The 20,995-nt window shown below is 47.2% G+C and overlaps 1 long non-coding RNA gene across 3 annotated transcripts in view; it reads left to right on the plus strand.

The window, feature by feature from the left end:
- Positions 1-2,163: 2,163 nt before the first annotated feature.
- Positions 2,164-20,995, plus strand: part of LOC129380504 (uncharacterized) — a 234,072-nt gene continuing 215,240 nt past the window's right edge. For all 3 annotated transcript variants that reach the window (XR_008608589.2, XR_008608588.2, XR_011892455.1), the window contains exon 1: positions 2,164-2,722. This is a non-coding gene — a long non-coding RNA (uncharacterized lncRNA). The remainder of the gene's footprint in view (positions 2,723-20,995) is intronic.

The raw sequence follows: 20,995 nt of genomic DNA on the forward strand, positions 1-20,995 counted from the left end.
TGGCCAGGTTTCGCTGCCATTCCATCTTCACAGAGTGTACACTCTAAGAAAGTTTACACCCTTTAAAGTGTATATTTGCCACACAACGATAATCGTCATCTGTCTTGCCCGCATTTCCTTTCTTGAAAATGCTGCGCTTGTTACTTTCCTGTCGGGAATGCTATATCATGCTGATAACGCGCATGCCGTTCGTTACTGGAAAGTACCGGGCTCGCCGCGTTAAAGAAAAAAAATGCGGACAAGACAGATGACGATTATAGTTGTGTGGCAAATATACACCCCAAAGGGTGCAACTGTTTTTAGAGTGTAATGGTTCTCATTTTTTTTCTGTCAGCAGCGAGCACCAAAATGTAAAAAGTGTGCTCGAGACAAGCCTGCGTAAGTGGCGCCACCGCCCTAGTTCAAACGACGTCCGCTTCTTATTTGTCCGTCGACGATCCGGCAGGCACAGAAGTTATATGGGAGGCTATCGCAGGGGACGAAGGTAGGCGGCGGCGGCGCGACGCAGTTGCGGATGCGCTGTACAACTGGTACGGCTGGGCGAGAGCACGAGTTTCGACTCCGCTAAAGTGAGCGACTGCACTCTAAAAAAAGTTTACACCCTTTGGGGCTTATCTTGTCCCCAAACGATAATCGTCATCTGCCTTGCTTGCGTTTCCTCTCTTGAAAACTCGGCGCTCGCTACTTTCCTGTCGAGAATGCTCTGTCAAGCTGATAACTCGCAAGCTGTTCTTGAGTATACACTCTACACACTTAAGCAAAATTACACCCTTTTGCCACACAACGATAATCGTCATCTGTCTTGTCCGCATTTCCTTTCTTTAACGCGGCGAGCCCGGTACTTTCCAGTAACGAACGGCATGCGTGTTATCAACATGACATAGCATTCCCAACAGGAAAGTAGCGGGCGCGGCGTTTTCAAGAAAGGAAACGCAAGCAAGGCAGATGACGATTATCGTTGTGCGGCAGAGATACACCCCAAAGGGTGTACCTTTTGTCTAAGAGTGTAGGAAGTACCGGGCTCGCAGCGTGAAAGAAAGGAAATGTGGGCAAGACAGATGACGATTATTGTTTGGAGACGAAATATAACCAAAAAGGTGTAAACTTTTTTAGTGTGTGGGATTGTGCCACTTTCTTAAAATTTTATGGGGCCCTACGTGCCAAAACCACGATCTGTTTATGAGGCACGCCGTAGTGGGGAACTCCGGAAATTTGGACCACTTGGGGTTCACTAACGTGTACCTAAATCTAAGTACACTCTAAGAACAGTTTACACCCTTTGGAGTGCCCCTTCTGCCACACAAAGGTAATCGTAATCTGCCTTGATGCGTTTCCTTTCTTTAACGCTGCGAGCCCGGTACTTTCCAGTAACGAACGGCACGCCCGTTATCAGCATGATAGCATTGCCGATAGGAAATGCTATCAGACACGCTCGTATCTACGAAGGAAAAAAAATGTAACAAAAATTATGAAATATACAAAATGTATTGCCATTTAATAAACAGTATCTCCGAAAAAAATCAAAATTTTTCATTGAACAGGTATTCCACTACATAAGTTAAGTGCAAGCACTACATTTTGGCATGCCGGGCTGCGGCCGCCGATGTTCCGGGCTGGCTTGCGTCGTCGTCGCTCTCAAAGTCCGACAGAGAGGCAGCATTCTTAGACTTGCTGCTGCTCGACCCATTGATGAAATCAGCCGCCGAGGCAGCGGAATCTCGAAATCTGCGATCTTTCGAAGCGCGCGCGCCGCTCCCAGAGGCGGCCATTTTTGCTGTCTACTTTGACGATCGCGAAACGTCGGAGTGCGTACAGAAATTAGCGCCTGGCAGAGAAAAAGCGAACTGCTTAGAAAACAAAAATATAGTTTTCCACCTTCCGGTCCTATGGCGCAAAGTGTCCGTAAGCGGCGCGGAAAATCTCGAAAGTGGCGTTTCAAGCCATCGGTAGCGGGCGGCCATTTTTGCTTTCTACTTTGACGATGGCGAAAATTTCGGAGCGCGTTCCAAAAATCAACTGGGGGAAAAAGCGAATTACTTAGAAAACAAAACTATAGTTCTCCTCCTTCGCGTCCGATAGCGCAGTGTGTCATGGAGCGGCGCGGAAGGTCTCGAAAGTGGCGTTCAAACCATAGTTAGCGGGCTAACGATGCTCAGCGGGCGCGGTACGGAGAGAGTTAAGCACGGAACACATCACTGGCAAAAAGTGTTTAGAGCGCAGCTCTTAGCAGCCGTTCCTTCGTTGAGCGTCGGCGTCATACCATAGGTGTTCTGTGGTCATACCTCGGCCAACCCCCGGAAGGCGAGTGCTAGTTTCGATTTTGAGGAACATGCGCACTCCAAGCGGTTGCCGGACATGCTAACTTATTTTTTTATTTTTATTTTTGGAAATTTTAAATAGGGCGAAGCGTGGGAGGTGGTTGTCATCGTGCGTCTGTCGAGCGCGTACCTCCGCTCACCCTTGCCACTCGCTCAGAGATATCACAAGTCGAATCGCGCTTGATCATCTGCTTCGGTTGTCGTCCCAAGTATGAAGATGGGAAAGATAAGACAGAGAAGCTTGATCAGGCGTGCAACGAACGGAAAACGCAGGAAACCAGGTCAACCATGCATTAGACGAAGATGGCTAAAACGGGGCGTCACATGTGTTGCGCGGCTCTGTGGTGTTCAAACACCGGGAATTCCAGTTCTGCGAAGTTTTTAAGCTTTCCTAATGACAGCAGGTAAGCACAAGTATTTCACTTTATTTTCTGAGCAGTTACTCATTTTGTATGAGTAAACCAGTTCTGTGAAAGCCTGAGGGGACTGACATAAAAGCGGTGTCGCTGGACCCATTCGTCATGACGGCAGCCCAGCTGCTATCGGTGAATTACTTGTACTGAAGGGCTTGAGTACGTGTTTGTTGGGCTGCAGATTTTGTGCACTCTTTGTCGACGCATACTGCCAAAACTAAAGTAAAGAAAAAAAAAAGCCATAGCCGTGATGTTTTATCAAATTTCAGGAGCAATGACGGCAAAAGGATGCACGCACATAATTTCTTGTTGCGGTTTGATGCACCATTACTAAGATATCGCACTGAAGAAGGTTGAAGCTCTCTATTTTATCTGAATTTTGGAGCGTAGACGGCACCATACGCTCCGTTACCTTGCTTTAGACACAACTTCGGTGTGTCCAAGTTTTTGAGCACCTGTATTATAGACGAGGCGCGATGTTATTTGTTTTGCCGGCAAAATGTATTTAATAATACCAGTAATACAAGTGCAGAGTATTCAATGCTAATTAAGTGCGAACTGGTAATCCCCCTTGCGATGAAGAGTGCTATTAAGCTTTTTTTTTGTGAATTGTCGGTTCCTTGCGTTGCTGTTGTGTCAAAACAATGTCCTAATACTCGCCGTGCTTTTCTGTATATATGAATATGACGCAAAATATGACAACGAGCAGATTATATGCGCCTCTAAGCGCTATAGAAATATGTCCCCTCATTCGGCATGTAGTTCAAATAATGAGAGCAGTTATAAGCTACTTCCTGTTCATGCAGACACATATGTAGCCAGTTTAAAATTCTTTGGGTCCTTACTTCTCATACTGTCAATGAAATACATGTATTGTACGCTACCTTCTTTCTGTAAGCCAATCCCGGCCATGGCGGCCGCATTTCGATGGGGGCTAAATGCGAAAACAACCTTGTACTTAGATTTAGGTGCACGTTAAAGAACCCCAGGTGGTCAAAATTTCCGGAGTCCTCCACTACGGCGTGCCTCATAATCAGAAAGTGGTTTTGGCACTTAAAACCCCATAATTTTTTTTTTCTGTAAGCCACAAAATGTATCGCCGTCATAACATACGTGATAGTCAAGTTCCGTGTGACCAATCCGTGATGTTTAATTTTCGCATTGGTTTGGATCTTGCGGAATCTATGTTCGCTTATTATGTACAAATTTTAGTTGTGAATGGAAATTGCTTCTGCTGATTGACACTTTCGCACTGCGTGGAGGTCAGTCTTCTTACAGTACGGAATGTGTGAATAAAAACAAACACGTCAAACTTTTACTTGTGCTGAGTTTTGGCTGACAGAAATCGGCCAGCTTTAGCTGATCCATTTGACAACACACGAACAAAATTGACGATTTATCGTGCCAGGAAGTTATTTTCTTTGTGCTACCCCCCACAAGAGGTGTGGACTAGCTGAACTGTAACACTAACTTAACCCCAAGTTAGGAATTTCAAAGTGACTTCTTTCACCAAGTGACGAAATGTAGTGTATCACCTGCGAATATTGGTAGTTAAGTACAAACCCCATGAGAGCGATTTTGTGCTGCGACGGCGATGAGCGACGAAACAGGCAGTCGCTTGAACAGATCGCTCGGTCTTGTCGCTCGATCGCTCGGTTATGGAAATATAGAATTCGCCGCTCGTCGCTCGGAAGTGCTATGAGCGACTAGACAATAGCGCGAAGCCGGAACTGGATGTACATACATTAGTTAAGTACTACCCATTGTCGCTCGGAACGAGCAAACGACGAAATTTTGATATGTGCAAGGATAAGGGCCTATTGCAAGACGTTCAGCAATACTTTATGCTGCTCTTTACAGCAAAACACATCAACGTAAAATAATAAAGCACGTGTCACGCCAGTTTCGGCGCGTATTTTCCACCCTCATACCGGCAACACTGAGGAGACGTCGCTCAAAGTCTGCGCTCGTGTGGGGTTCGACTTGTAAGCGACGAGCGAACGCAATAGCCATCTCCATCGCGTCGCTTGTCGCTGTCGCACTCAATATCGCTTGCATGGGGTGGATACATTAACGACGGTTCCCTATATAAATATGTTTCATTATAATTGCTTGGCGCTGGTGTGTACGAGCGCTGTCCCAGTGCTTTTAAAAAATGAATAGAAGCTTCCAAGGTAAACGCGGCAAAAAAAAAAAAAATAACGCTTCATAAATGCGGCAAACTTCAGCGGATTCTGCTCCGCAATTTGGCCAGTGTTGCCGCGCGGTCAGCGGACTTCCAAAAGAGCATGGACACAGCCCACTTGCGTATCCAGCTTTTCTGAACAGGAGGGTTTAGTTCGCATGAGTGCCACCACGTGGCGTACTGACCTTAAGAGGAAGCTTTAGCTCGGGTGCTCCTATCTAAATACATGTAAAAAGAGAATTCGTTTTTCTCGGCAACCATAGCACCAAATTTGACGGGGTTTGCTGCATTTAAAAGAAAAGTTTAAAATCTAGTGACTGTTGGTTTCGAATTTTCGATTTAGGTTGTCAAATTTTTATAAAAATTTGGCAAAAATCGCAAATTTTCAGAAAACGAAACTATCAAGTTTACAACTCCGTAGCTCAGCAAAAAAAAAAAAAAAAAAATGTTATCGCAATTCTGTGAATTGTACCTGATAGCACATCTAAAGCGGACAAAATTGATATGTTACACATGAACCTCAAAAAATGGAGTAATGTGTAATTACAACTTTTGCAGAACCTTCGTAAACAACGTAACAAATTCACGTAAGATGTAAACTGACATATCAAATTTGTCCGCTTTGAAAGGTCTAATGGATGCTGTTTACAGAATCGCGATATCTGTTCTTGATGCTGAGCTATTAGCTTGTAAACTTCGTGCTTCTATTTTTTTCAAACGTCTCTATTTTTTAAAATCCTTTTAACAAAATTCAAGCCCTAAATCAAAATTCCGCTTCCAACAGTCACTAGAATTTAACTTTCTCTCTCAAATGCAACAAATTTCATTCAAATCGGTCCAGGGGTTATCTCAGAAAAACGTTTTTGCGTTTTTACATGTATTTGAATAGGCCGCGTCGGAGTTGGGCCCGAGCTAAAGCTTCCTCTTAAGCTTTTCAAGCTTCCCACTGTGACGCGTGATGACGTGAACAAAACAAAACAAAAATAAAATAATTAAAAGCTATCCCTGCGTATTGAACTTCGCCGCAATGCTTGTCCCGCCGGCGTTATCAGTATTCTTGATAAAGCGTAGCCGCTCGTCGCCTGGAAATGACTTATCATCCTAAGAGCGTTTAGTCGCAGCGAGCGACGATTGATTCTGGGCTTTTGATACGGTTTTTTTATTTCCATTTTTTATGCTAAGGAGTAAGCAAGCTAGGGTAATCGTCGGAAGCAACCCGCAGCAGCCTTTCTTCAGTCGGCACATTATCTTCCGAACATCGCACAGCGTCTACGAGAGACGCCGTCGTCGACAGCTTTTGATTTTGACTTGTCGATTTCGTTAAGGTGCCCCCAATTATTTCCCTAGCGACTTTTCTATCCGTACTCATGGGCTACCGCAGCAGCTCCAAATTTGGATGTGCATAACTATTTAGATGGATACATAGATAAGTTGGTTTTGCACCTTGAGGCAAAAGGCATGACGCAAGAATTGTACAAACGTTCTCTGTGTGGTCGTCCGTTAACATGCTATGGCCGAAGCTGCTCACAATATTACGTCCAATTTGCTGGCCACCGGGCAAGGTGCACATTTGGGCATGACATATACAGTGCTTCCACTTACTTGTGAAAGTACAGCCCTGTCACGGTTATCCACGTGCGTAAAAGAAGACCACTATTGAAGATTATTGTGCAGTAATATATGCGCAATTTGTCTGTTGTCCATATTGTCTACCGTGTGTCCGTTCCGCCTATATAATATAGCCGCACTGTAGACTAGCAGATGTCGAACGCCAAAATGGCTACCCACATACTCAAAACCTCGTGCGCAACTCCTGACACTTGTATTCACGAGTTGTGCGACCTCCAATGATATCATTAAGGAATGGTAAATAATAAATTGTGGGGTTTTACGTGACAAAACCGGGATCTGATTATGATGCACGCGTTAGTGCGGGACTCCGTTATAATTTGGACCAGCTGGGGTTCTTTAACCTAAATCTAAGTACACGGGTGTTTTCGCAGTTCACCCCCATCAAAATACGACCGCCGCGGCTAGGATTTGATCTTGCGACCTCATGCTTAGCAGCTCAACACTGCATCCACTAAGCAACTACGGCGGGTAAGGACTGTTGGCAGTTCGAGGAAGGTGACAGTCGGCACGTTAGACAATTTGTTTGCATCGTCATGGCACGAGAATCGGTACGAGTCGTCGAAGAATGGCCGCATAGTGCATTGTATTTGATGTGATGGAGTCCGCGCCCCAAATTTTATACCCCAATCACCCTGTAACGACTGACGACCAGGCATCTCGCTTATATGTGCAGTCGCCTGACAGTTGCCGGGCGCTGGCGTCGGCCACAGGACCTACTTGACCTCTCTACAACACTTGTCGACATTCTCGCCTTATTTCGCACCATCGGGTTTTGGCTGAACTCCTTCAACAGCCACTTTATTTGTCCAGAATATTGGCTACCAACTTATGTTTTTATTTTATCTTTAAGTCATCCTTTATATTTAAGCTAGTACTGTCCTGAGATTTCCAGTGGGTTCAGCTTTCCCAAAATGCCTGCAGGTTTGTCGGCCTCTGCTCATATTTTGGGGGATTATTAATAGACGTTGAAACCATAGCCCGGCCCCCTACCATGCTGCTTAAAAAGTCATCTTATTTTCCTGAGGTCTTGTCCAAGCTTCTGTCTTCGTGCCATTCATCAACTTCCTGATTTCCCTGTCACTTATATCCCATTTCGACGACTACGATCCCACGGAAGTTGGCAATGATGTAATGACCATGGGATTGAAGCCGTTCTACCGGGGACGCGACAGTCGCTTTTGATCAGTGCGAATGAAAATATTGTATTAATGAGCGCCAATATTAAGCATATAAATTCACAGCCGAAAAAATTATGCGAATCCCATGCACTGTGGGAATCGATGTAAGTGAAGCTTTTGTGTTGTTTGCTTTTATTGACGAGAATTAGCGGTAATGCTGACTGCGAATGTATAATTTCTTCAGCGTTTAGTACAATACGAGAGCAGCGAGTTGATGGCAAATGTTACCTTGCGTGCACCACTGCTTTCTGTCTGCGAGGTACACAACTTACAGCGAGACGTGTTTGCTTGAGGCATTGTTGTGTGCCAATGTTTATAACTCATGAGGGGGTTGAGCATTGTCATTGCTTCACATGGCACATCGCATCGCGGCAGACGTGTAGGCAGAACTATGAGGCTCTACGTGCTAAAACCATAATAAGATTATGAGGCACGCCGTAGTGGCGGACTCCCGGTTAATTTTTAAACCCTGGTGTTCTTTAACGTGCACCTAAATGTAAGTGCACGACTGCTTTTGTATTTCGTTCCCGTCGAAATCCAGCTCCCGCAGTAGGGATCCAAACCACGACGTCGAGCGGTGCCATAGCCGCGCAGCTACCACGGCGGGCACAGAAGCGTTGATTTGACGTCCGACCGCTCCTTAGTGTTGCATAGACCCTACGGTGATTTAATGTCGCTTTACATCTGCACGCCCTGCGTTAATAGTCCGTTTGACGAATTTGCATGGTGTTTGTTTTTGAGAAAAAGCAGAAACGCACAGTACTGTACTTGCCGTTTGGCCCGCAACTGTTGTCGTGTCTATAGTAGTAGCGTTTCCTTACCTTCGTTTCCTTAACATAACCTTTTCTCTGTCAAAACCCTCCCTCCTGTATGGGAACTGCGAGCGAAGAGTGGCAAGGCTGTTATTCACTCGTTTCGCGATTGCCGCCGGTTTTACCCATTCTCTGCCTTATCTCCTTGCTTCCTCTTTACCATTCTATTTACCTCTCCTCAGGACTTGCACGTTAGTAGAGCGGTAAGCGCTGCAGTTTCTGCAATGCTTTTGCGGGGGTCACAGATAATTACAGCTGTAAAGAGGCTAATATAACGACGCCCAGAGAGCTCCAGAGAGCTGCACTATTCACATGTGACGCGATGAAAGACGCGAATGGTCTATCCACTTTACTACAGACCTACAAGATTTTTTTTTCAGTATGTTCATCATTTGCATCGTCCACAGGTATACTAGCTGTGGAGGCAGTTCCTTTATACTGCATTGTAATAATAATTGTTTTCGAACTATATTCTCTTATAACGTTGTATTCTTGCTATCAATGTTGCGCGTAATCTACACAGAGTACTGAGGCACCCTCTAATGCTTTCACTTTTTGCTTGATTACGCCCGCCATTGTAATGCAAATAAACGTAGCTTGAACTCATTTTCGCAGAGATAAACGCTGAATAAAACGCTGACGTCATGCTGAACAAAATATGCGGTGAGGTCGTATCCAGCTTTTCTGGACATGAGGGTTTAGTTCGCGTGAGTGCCACCACGTGGCGTACTAACCTTAAACTTTTCAAACTTCCCGCGGTGACGCGTGATGACGTCAACCAAACAAAATAAAAAAAAATAAAAGCTATCCCTGCGCATTGAACTTCGCCACAATGCTTGTCCCGCCGGTGTTATCAGTGGTCTTGATCAAGCGTATTCGCTCGTCGCCTAGAAATTACTCGTCATCCTAAGAGCGTTTAGTCGCGACGAGCAATGGTTGATTCTGGGCTTTTGATGCGGTTCTTTTTTTTTCTTACTTTCTTTTCCTTTTCTTTTTTTTTATTCTACGGAGTAAAGAAGCTAGCCTAATCGTCAGAAGTACTTCGGGGCAGCCTTTCTTCAGTCGGCACACATTGTTAACGTCCGAACATCGCACAGCGTCTACTAGAGACGCCGTCGTGTACGGATTTTGATTTTCCACTATCGAATTCGTTAAGGTGCACACAATTATTTCACTAGCGACATTGCAATGCGCACTCATGGGCTACCACCGCAGCTGCAAATCTAGATGTGCTTAAGCATTAAGACATATACATGGATAAGTTGGTTTTTCACCTTAACACAAAAGTCACGATACAAGAGTTGAGCAAACTGTTCCTGTGTCGTCGCAGGGTGTGAGACCGGGCTAGTTGGTATTCCATGCTAAAGTGACTAGCGCAAGAGTGGACACGGGACACTAGAGGCGACAAGGATAAGCGCAAACATCCAACTGGGCGCTTGTCCTTGTAGCGTCTTTAGTGTTCCCTGTCCACTCTTGCACTAGTCACTTCAGTTTGTGTCGTCGTCCGTTAGCATGCTATAGCCGAAGCTGTTCGCAATATTACGTCTCCATTTACTGCCCACCAGGCCAGGTACACCATTGGGTACGACACATACAGTACTTGCAGTTAGTTTCCAAAGTCGTCTCCTATGGCGGTTGTCCACGTGCGTGAAGCAAGAACGACATTTAAAATTATTGTGCAGTAACATATGCGGGATTTGTGTGTTCTCCACATTCTCTACCATGTTGCCGTTCCGCCTTTATTATATAGCCGCAATGTAGACTAGCAGCTATCGAACGCCATAAAGGCTATCCACATACTCAAAGACCTCGCGCACAACTCCTGTCGCTTAATTGTATTCAAGAGTTGTGCGACTGCCCAGGATATCCTTAACGAATGTTACATAACACATTATGAGGTTTTACTTGCCAAAACCACGATTTCATTATGAGGCACGCCGTAGTGGAGGATTCGAGAATAATTTAGACCACTTGGGATTTTTTAACGTGTGCCTAACCCTAAGTACGCGGGTTTTCGCATTTCACACCCATTGAAATACCGCTGCCATGGTTGGGATTCGACTCGAGACCTCGTGATTTGCAGCCAAACCCAATAAAAGCTAAGCAACTATGGAGGGAAGGAATGTTGGCAGTAGGAGGGAGGTGACAGCCGGAAGGTGAGACAATTTGTTCCAATCCTCATTGCGCGAAAATCGGTACCATCTGTCGAAGAATGACACCGTAGAATGCACTGTATTCAATGAGTGAAAAAATTATGCGAATCCTTTGTATGTGCGAATCGATGTAAGCAACGCTTTCTGCGTTTGTTGTCATTGTCATGCGTAATCTCCACAGAGTAGACAGGCACTCTCTAATGAAATGCTGTAAATGTATGCCTGATTACGCCTGCCATTGTGATGCAAATAAACGGGCGCCTTCAACTCTTTTTCTCAGAAATAAATGCTGAATGAAATGCTGACGTGATCCTAAGCAAGATCAACAAGCGCCGTAGTGCTCGACCTTACGACGCCCATATTCGTAAGCTTATATTCGTGATTTTTTTTTTTGGGGGGGGGGGGGGCGGCGTTATGCTCTTGTACTCTAGACATGTCCCTCGGACGTCTCTGATGTGCTCTTTTTTATTCTCAAGTACGGAATGAAAACTCTCATCGCTGCAAGTTCATGATGTATTGGTGGCAGGCCACCATGGCGTGTCGCGCAAGTATAACCACGCTGATTCGTTTGGGTTGACATATACTATTTTGTGCGTCATACTTCGCCACATTCATTTTTCAAACTATGCCAGAGCTCGAAAAGGGCGGCCAACTCACTACGTCCCTTACCCCTGTTTACTTCCGCAAAATGTGTGTTTATCGCAGTGGTTACCAAATACGCCCAGCGGTATGGTACGACACAAGCCTTTCTGGCGGCTGAGCAACTGAAGTCGCAGGCTTTATTCAACATGGCGTCGACGTTCGATATGGCTATCCTCAATTACTTTTCGCGGACTTCGCTCACCGCCTTCTCTCCAGTGTCATCTCTTACGCTACTCGCTCCTGCTAGACACAACACAAACACACAACGACCTTAATGAAGTATCAATTACAGGCTAGTTGACACACTGTCGACGTATATTTCCGCTGAGCACCGGGATTGGAGCGTTGTCCTGTCTATGGTGACATTATCCGTCTACAGCCTCTCTCAACAACACCGCTCGTTACTCATCACGTTTTTTTTTTTTTTTTTGTCGGCAAGAGCATAGCGTATTTCCTCTGAATGTACTTTCGGCTTTAAGTGTGACCTTGCACGCCCGCTTATTCTGTTACGTTGACGGCGACCGTTGTCGTCAGGATGCCCCCTCATTCTGAGCTTCGCAGTCACCAGAGAGCACAGAAAGCTGTCTTCACAAACAAACCACCGAGATTCGAGCCCATGTCCCAAATGCTCCATTTTACATTTGGGAAATGGGCACGCTAACCATTACGCTACCACCTGCCTCCACCAATTTCTGTTTATCTATCTGCCTGGAGCGATTGCCGGACTTGTTCGCCAGGCTAAACCCGCCTGCTGCTACAATTCACCACCACCACCACCACCACCACCACCACCATCCCACTTCACGTTTTTGCCGCAGACGCAGGCAGAATGGATGCAGAAACGAAAAAAAAGTAAAGATTGCTTGAGCGGCCAGCTGACGCATGACCTTAACTTTGGCAGGTTATTCTCATTGGAGCGCATGTAGGCTTGCGGCTGTGTGCAGATTGTGGGTCGCCTTAGCTTTATTGTAAATTTGCTTTCACCGACTCTTTTCAGCTAGAACTCAAATGCCGGAAAAAATGATACCTACCGTTGAATATTTTCTTGTTTTCTTGGTTTCAACCGAAAACGCTGATTTACACAAATAGTGATCTTTTTAAGAAGTGGCATAAAGATACTACATTTCGAGGTCATGTCATTGTGTCAATACGGGCCGGCACCACGTATCGACGAAAGGGCTTCACAGTGCCGATGCACGCGGCAGGTTACTCAATGAAGAAAACAGGAAGCGACTGTTTTTCAGTTCTCGCAACATATTGTAACAGATACGAAAGGCACGGACAAGAAGAGGAGAAAGAGAGGACGAAGAAAACGAGGAGTTAGAGAGGCCGGGCTGCGCTACGATCACGCTACCATCATCGTCCAATTCTCCTGTAAATAGAACCATTTCTTCGCAACTCCTCGTAACAGTTGTGGTGGAAGGTGCTGCGTAATCGACACCCGAAGACGGAGGCTGAACCACAAGTTCTTCGACGGAGCCGTCGCCTTGCTGGACTCCCACCGAATTCACCGGAGCTGAACATGTCCCACGACGCAGAAGAACAACGGCCCATTCCAACTGCTGCCCCGACAAGTTCTGTTCTGCAACTGAGAGATTCGCGTCCCTTCGCCTGAAGGTCGTACGAAGACGTCGAGGAATGGCTCATCCATTATCACCGGGCGAGTGCCGCCAACAGGTGGAACAGCGCTTCTCAGCTTTCGAACATCGTGTTCTTTCTGACGGATACTGCGTTGGTGTGGTTCGACAACCACGAGGAAACATTCACAACATGGGGAAGATTTGTTTCGGAAATCAAAGAGCGATTCGGCGACTCCGCGACGAAAAAGAAAAGGGCAGAACAGACGCTACTGCAACGTGCGCAAGTACCAGGCGAAACCTGCACGACCTACATTGAGGCAGTAATAAAACTGTGTAGGATGGTGGACTTTGGAATGTCCGAGGAAGACAAAGTCGGGCACATCCTAAAAGGAATTGCCAAGGATGTTTACAATTTCCTCCTTGCAAAAGACAGCGTGGCTTCCGTCGCTGACATCATTCGGCACTGTCGCACTTTCGAGCAACTAAAGACGAGGCGCATAATGCCGAAGTTTGGCAGGCTAGCCAATGTCACGACAGTTGCAAGCGTGGACAGCAACCAGCCCCTTGGTCTTGAATCAACGATCCCACAAATAGTTCGGGAAGAACTCAGCCTGCACGCGCAAGTGACACATCCAGGCACTCATAGCTTCCGCCTACCCCTAGATTTTGAGCCAAACGTGGCATCCTTCTCCCCGTATCCTGCGGCAAGGGGCACTCAGGATTATGAACTCACGCCCCGACAGCAGTCACGTCTCTACGACAGAGGCCCTACTTATGACGCTCGGCCACAACGAGAGCAGCTGCGTTTTTACCCCCGAGGCCCTGCAACTTCTGTCAGGCCACGACAAGAACAGCACCGACCCTACTACCACGACGCGACTTATGAAAGATATAACGGATTTCAGCAAGCAGCAGAGACACGTTATCCACATGACCACGAACTTTCTCGCCGCCCGCAGCCGTCTACGATTCGTTTCGAGGAAGACGCTGTGAACCGCGACCTTCCCGTGTGCTGCAACGGCGGTTCCACAGGCCATATAGCTCGGTATTGTGGCCAAGCCCGTCAATCACGTAGGACACCATCGATGTTCTCGCCACTCAGAACCCGTACTTCATATGACCTGCGGACGACCGATTTGCTTCCAAGGGATCACTTCTCACACGAGACCAGACGCAGTGATTCGCCAGCATCTGAGCGGAATTTGACGCCACCAAATAGCCGTCCCCGTCGCTCTCCGTCCCCTCGGCGCCGTTCTTCCTCACCGCCCCCGGGAAACTAGCATCCGCGGCCAGTGGATGTGTGGTCGCCGGACAGTCTTTGCAAGAAATACCTCTGCCTCTTGTGATGTTCAAAAACACAGTGAATGTCTCGATTAACGGAATACCGACCATGGCGTTGGTTGATACTGGGGCGACTGTGTCTGTGATAAGCCTCGCTTTCAAAAACCGGCTAGGCCACAAAGTTATGTTTTCTTGGAACGACGGTATTACCTGTCGTGGAGTAGGCGGCGAGTGGCTTCATCCCCTTGGTGTTTGTGCTGTGAGTGTTTTGTTGGCTGGGAAAGTGTTTGTGTCGGAATTCCTTGTTCGTTCTCGTTGTTCGCACGACGTTATTCTTCGTATCGATTTTCTTGAACAGTGCGGCGCTTCCGTGGACTGTGGTTGTGGCGAAATCTCATTGAACAAGTTATTTATATCAGCACATTCCGAACAAAGCTTGGGTGGTGAAGACGGGGACACAGACACACTCAGTGTTCTTGATGAAGTGATTGTACCATCGTGGTACCTGACGCCCGTTCGTGTTTCTACAACTACTGTTGATGCTGATTGTGTTGACCTTGTATAGTTTGGCCTCTCCGCATAAACTGTGCTAAAAAAATATACTTGTGCCCTGCTCTGTCGTGTGAATGACGAAAGGAGTCGCCACATTGTGGGCGCTGAACTGTTCCGCCACGCCGGTTGTCCTTCCTCGCGGTATGAAAATCGCTCTTTTCGATGAAGCCGCATGTAGTTCAATAGCGGCACTAACTACGGACGTCTCTACAGCTTGCTTTCCTTGCGATAATCGCCATTCTGAAGAGCTAATGCTTGGCATGATCAGCAAGGCTCTCGGTACATCGGAACGGCAAGCACTGGTACAAGTCCTTGCCAGGCATGAGGCCGCATTCGACTTCACGCATGGAGATGCACCCCTTCATTTACCGCCGTCCCGCGCTCGTCACAGAATAGATACCGGCTCAGCACACCCCATCCGCCAGAAGCCCTACCGAGTGTCATCGTCCGAGCGCAAAGTTATTGCCGAGCAAGTCAAGGAGATGATGAACAAAGGTGTCGTTCAAGAGTCATGTAGTCCATGGGCAGCCCCAGTAATCCTGGTCCGAAAAAAAGATGGCTCCTGGAGATTCTGCGTGGATTACAGACATCTAAACGCAGTGACGAAGAAGGATGTCTATCCACTACCGCGAATCGATGACATCACTGATTGCTTACACGCTGCTTCTTACTTCTCAACACTTGATTTGCGATCGGGGTACTGGCAAATACCTATGGACCCTGCCGACAAGGAAAAGATCGCTTTCGTGACTCCAGATGGTATGGTATGGTATGATGAACTTTATTTAATGTCCTGAAGATCAACCCTTAGGTTGACGCAGGCGGCTCCCACGTCGGGACAGTAAGGTTTAACCTTACCGCCGTATCATGGGCCTTCTGGACGGCCTGTACTTGATCGGAAAGAACTCCACTGTGTAGGACTCGCCGCCACCAGTCTCTTTCCTTGACACAGTCTGCGAAAGTCACAGGACACTGCCAAAGCATGTGATCCAGAGTAATGATGCCATTACACTTCTCGCAATTGATTGGTATCTCTCTTTCAGGATATATCTTGTTAATAAAGTTTGGACTTGGATAAGTTCTTGTTTGCAACAATCTCAGAGTCACCGCTTGAGCTCTATTGAGCTTAGCGTGTGGCACTTGGAATTCCCTTCTGTTCATGTAGTAATGCCTCGTGATTTCATTATATGTAAGTAATTGGTCCCTGTTCTCCTCTTGTATATTATTAAGGTCCTGGTCGCGTAGTGCACGGATAGTAAGTCCTCGTGCAGCTGCGTTAGCCATCTCGTTTAAATTCTTCCGAGATGGATCGACAGACCCCATGTGCGCAGGAAACCAGCGGATTTCGATCTCTTGGCTGTCCAACTCACCGATCAGCTGGGCAGCCCTTTTGGTTACAAAGCCATTGGTAAAGTGTCTAATAGCCATCTTAGAGTCACTGTAAATCTTCGTCCACTTATTATTCCTTAAAGCCAATGCTATCGCTACTTGTTCCGCGACTGTCGTGTCTTCAGTCATGATTGTAATAGCATCCCGAGTGAGACCATCTGCATCTACTACTACTGCCGTAAAGGCTTTCTTTCCTCTGACCCACGCAGCATCTACAAATGCCGCATGTTCTCTGTCGTGTTCTATCTCTTGCAGGAGAGCTTTGGCCCTTGCCTTTCGTCTTTCCAGGTTGTGCACCGGGTGCATATTTCTGGGGAAAGGAGTCGTCTTGATTATCTCTCTTATGCTATCTTTTAGTTCTACTGTGCCTTCACCTGACATTTTGGATTCGGTTGGACACCATCCTACCTCTTCTAGTGTTGCTCTACCTGGCCTTGTTCCAGAGAGCCTCTCTCTGTGGGCAATTTGCTGAGCTTCTATTATCTCGTCTATTGTGTTGTGGAGCCCCAGTTTCATTAATTTGTTATCCGGGGTGTTAATCGGTAACCCCACTGTTGTTTTGACTAGCCTTTTAATTAATCTGTTCAACTTGTTTAGCTCTGTCTGTGTCCAACTGAGCATCCCAGCTACATATGAGAAGTGGCACAAGGCGAAAGCGTGGACCAATCTCATGGCGCTCTCCTCTCCCAGCCCTCTGTGTCTGTTACTGATTCTCCTTAGAAGTCTTATTACCTCCACAGTCTTGCTAGTGATGTGTCGTATTGTTCTTCCATTTGCCCCGTTTGCCTCCAGGAATAACCCTAAGACTCTTATGGATTCTACTTGCTTAATAGATTCGCCTGCCTTCGTGGTTAGTACTAACCTGGGTTCTTCCTCGGGAACGTATCCCCTCGGTTTTCTACCCCTTCTTCTGTTCTTGAGTACAAGGAGTTCAGACTTATTAGCAGAGCATTTGAGTCCCATGTCTTCTAAAATAGACTCTACCTCATAAATGCTCTTCTGAAGTCTGCTTTCCGCATGTCCCATACTTCCTTCAGCGGTCCATATAGTCACATCGTCTGCATAAATGGTAAAGTGAATGCCTATTCGAATTTAATGTTATGCCTTTTGGCCTTTGTAATGCTCCTGCCACCTTTGAAAGATTCATGGACACAGTACTACGTGGTCTAAAGTGGGAGATGTGCATGTCTTACCTCGGTGATGTTGTAATCTTTGGCCGCACGTTTGAAGAACATAACGAACGCCTCAGCCTCGTTCTCGACTGCATTGAGAAAGCTGGACTGGTCCTAAACTCAAGAAAGTGTCGGTTCGGCGAACGTCAAACACTGGTCCTGGGACACTTAGTCGACAAGGATGGCGTCAGACCCGATCCTCGTAAGATTGAAGCAGTGAGCTCCTTCAAGCCACCGCAGTCAGCACGAGAACTCCGCTCATTCATTGGCCTATGTTCGTATTTTCGTCGTTTTCTTCCCCGGTTTGCCGACATCGTTTACCCGTTAACAAGTATTTTGCGACAAAATGTATCCTTTAATTGGACACCAGAGTGTGACGCATCATTCTCTCAACTGAAGTTTATACTAACGTCAGCACTCCTCTTGCGTCACTTCGATCCATCTTGCCCGACTGAAGTTCACACTGATGCGAGTGGAATCGGGATAGGAGCGGTGCTTGTACAACGTCACAGTGGCGCAGAACATGTTGTCGCATATGCCAGCCGTTGTCTGAGCAAATCTGAACGCAAATATACGGTTATGGAACAGGAATGCCTGGCAGCCGTTTTCGCCGTACAAAAGTTTCGATGTTATCTTTACGGTAGACCATTCAAGATTATCGATGACCATCATTCTTTATGCTGGCTGGTCGGTTTGCGTGATCCCTCTGGTCGCCTCGCACGTTGGGCGCTGCGCCTCCAGGAATACGACTTTGTGGTATCGTACAAGAGTGGCCGTCGTCACGCTGGCGCAGACTGCCTCTCTCGGATTCCTCTTGCGACTACCGACTGCGAGGCTGAGAATTTTGACGACTGTCTCGCTGCTGTTACTCCTACGTTCCCTGACGCGGCAGACTTTCAGCGAGAACAACGGGATGATGTTACCCTTGATCCGCTTTTTGTCGCCGCCCGTACTTCTAAAGGCAGCGGTCGCTTTACTGCCCGTGATAAATTGCTGTACAAAACTAATTACTCCGGGCATGGAGCGCGTTTTCTGCTTCTTGTCCCCGAGAGTTTCCGCTCCGACGTTCTACGCGCCATGCATGACGATGTGACATCCGGCCATTTCGGCTTCGTACGAACGCTGCACCGCACGCAGGAGCGCTTTTACTGGCCCAAGATGTACGAAACAACCAAGCGCTATGTCGCTAGTTGTGAAACGTGCCAACGTCACAAGCGACCGACCACCGCAGCCCCGGGTCCCCTTCGGCCATTGACACCGCCCAGTACGCCGTTCGAGCAAGTAGGCATTGACCTTTTGGGTCCATTCCCGTTATCTAACAACAGGAACCACTGGATAATTGTCTGCGTAGACCATCTTACACGGTATGCAGGAACTGCAGCCATACCGTCTTCCACCGCTGCTTGCGTGGCGGCCTTCCTGCTCCGTTCCGTGGTCCTTCGTCATGGCCCACCACGTGTCATCATCAGCGACCGTGGTCGCCAGTTCACGGCTGATGCCATTGAAGAGTTACTTCGTTTGTGCACTTCATAGTTCCGTCATTCCACGCCGTATCATCCACAGACCAATGGCCTCGTTGAAAGGACAAACAGAACGCTGACTAACATGCTTGCCATGTACGTCTCCTCCAATCATAACTGGGACGACGTGCTGCCCTTCATCACTTATGCATACAACGCGGCGAAGCACGAAACCACGAACTATAGCCCATTTTATCTCCTGTATGCAAGGTTACCGCGAAGCCCTCTGGACACTTTCTTACCCTTCGTTCTGCACAGTGATGATCCTGTATCGAAGACTTTGTGTCTCGCCGAAGAAGCGCGTCGAATAGCTCGTCTTCGTACTCTGGCCTCGCAAAGTCGTTCGAAAGAGCGATACGACGACCGTCACATACAAGTATCGCTGCAAAAAGGTGACTTATTCCTCCTTTGGACACCGCAACGCAAGCGTGGATTGTGCCAAAAGTTCTTGTCACAATATTCAGGCCCATTTGTAGTTGTGGACCGCCTGAGCGAACTCACTTACGTCATAGCTCGCCTCCTGTGCAATGGTCGGCCATCAAGCAGAACTCAGCTGACTCATATTGCTCGCCTGAAGCCTTTCTACCCTGCTTGTACATCCTGACTCGCCCCACGGGCTTCGTCTGCTTGCGGGAAAATGTAACAGACACGAAAGGCACGGACAAGAAGAGAAGAAAGAGAGGACGAAGAAAACGAGGAGTTAGAGAGGCCGGGCTTCGCTACGATCACGCTACCATCATTGTCCAATTCTCCTGTAAATAAAACTATTTCTTCGCAACTCCTCGTAACAATATTGTACACAGAACACAAGGCACCCACCACCATGACGTCTTATTTTTGACAACTGCGACACAAAATAGCGGACTGATATACTTCCTAAAGGGGTTTAATTTTATTTTTTTCATCGCAGAACCGCAAGCACAGGTTGCGTCGCGCGTATACCGCAGCCACGTACTGTAGCCGCACTCCTTTTCCTCTAACAATGTGGCCCCCGGCGGCTTCACGCGCTCCCGTAGGTGGCGGATTGGACTGTCACTCCAGAAGTTTAAATACACAACCTCTTTGCATAGAAACGACGGCATGATTGTTATCATATTGTTGGCTTGGATATGTTTGGCACGAGGCCAAAGACCCTGTCTTCTAACACGTTCTTATGTTTGCGTTCGCGTCTCTGTCTTGAAGGGACTCACACCGTGACATGCTACAATGGTGCTTGCGTTTGGCGTATGTAAGGCGAAAAACGCGGTTCTAAAATGTCTGTTCACTAACTTGTGCAGTAAACCCATGTTTATAGTATTCGCGCAGTATAGTAGTAGTACAGTAAGAGTCACGAGTATGGCATCCGTAACCGCAAGCGCCACGTTATGGTCGTAACTTGTCGGGACAGCGTAGTTGTAATCCACAGACCCTGCCACTAAGGAATACGTGGCTAGGCATGGCTGATGAATAAGTAATTGCGAAGATTGGTTTTCAGTAAAGGTTTGTTACCAAGAACGGTGGGAGCCTAGACTGCCGCAAAGGGCGGATGCTGGGCGGTGACTCCAATCATTTACTCGGCACATCACACATCTACACTGGAATTCAACTGGTTTCGCCAACTCTTGCTTATATTCTCTCGCCTCTAAGCTGCGACTTCACCTGCCACCCAGGCCCCATGTTTTCCTCTTTGTCCCTCGCTTCTTTCCCAGTCTACTGAGACGTGCTTCCACTGATGCTTGCTCCTCCCTTTTCTCAATAAATAAAGGCATTCATCCATGCATGCCTAAGTTACTGCAGAAAATAGCGTGTCTTTACCTCCATAACCACACTTTCTCTCACCTGGACTCTCCCATCGCAAAACAAAGTTGCCGTGTTCCAAATGGCTGGACGTCACATATACAATTTTCTAGGAATGGCCAGTAGCATGGCGGGCAATTCTCGGTAGGTGACGAGACATTATATAGAACACCTTCTCTGCCATATCCACACTCAGTGCTCTGCTTCGTGGGCTACTATTAGCCGCTACGACGATGTACGAAATGAAAGAAACCTAGCTGGGCTGGTCGCGCGCAGCTCTTTTTGGATTCGTGATGCGTCAGTTTAAAATAATAATATTTCTTATCTAAGCCTAAATGACAGCGATATAGGCGAGGTGAGTTACGGTAGCTAGTTGGCTTGGACTAACGACG

The sequence above is a fragment of the Dermacentor andersoni genome, chromosome 1 (assembly GCF_023375885.2).
Source record: "Dermacentor andersoni chromosome 1, qqDerAnde1_hic_scaffold, whole genome shotgun sequence".
NCBI lineage: Eukaryota > Metazoa > Arthropoda > Arachnida > Ixodida > Ixodidae > Dermacentor > Dermacentor andersoni.